The following is a 259-nucleotide window of genomic DNA, read 5'->3' as shown; positions in this document are numbered from 1 at the left end:
GCGTATTTCAGCGTATCATCTGCGCGGGAGGGCCATTTAATAAAAATAAAATTTACGTAATACTTTGGTGTCGTTGTGAAAATCGCTCAATCCGATTCGCGACGAGTGGTACATAAAGCAGAATCGGAATCCATTTCAGATCAGGATAGATTAGTGTCTGGCGGTCGTAAACCAGTTACCCGTTACCAGTTATTCACGAGCACATTTTCTGTTCATCAGCACTCCATAATCCGCGCACTCGACACGATTCCGCAAAAAA

Source organism: Trachymyrmex septentrionalis, unplaced genomic scaffold (assembly GCF_001594115.1).
Source record: "Trachymyrmex septentrionalis isolate Tsep2-gDNA-1 unplaced genomic scaffold, Tsep1.0 scaffold122, whole genome shotgun sequence".
In the NCBI taxonomy this organism is placed as follows: Eukaryota; Metazoa; Arthropoda; class Insecta; order Hymenoptera; family Formicidae; genus Trachymyrmex; species Trachymyrmex septentrionalis.
Note: the sequence above shows the minus strand (reverse complement) of the source record.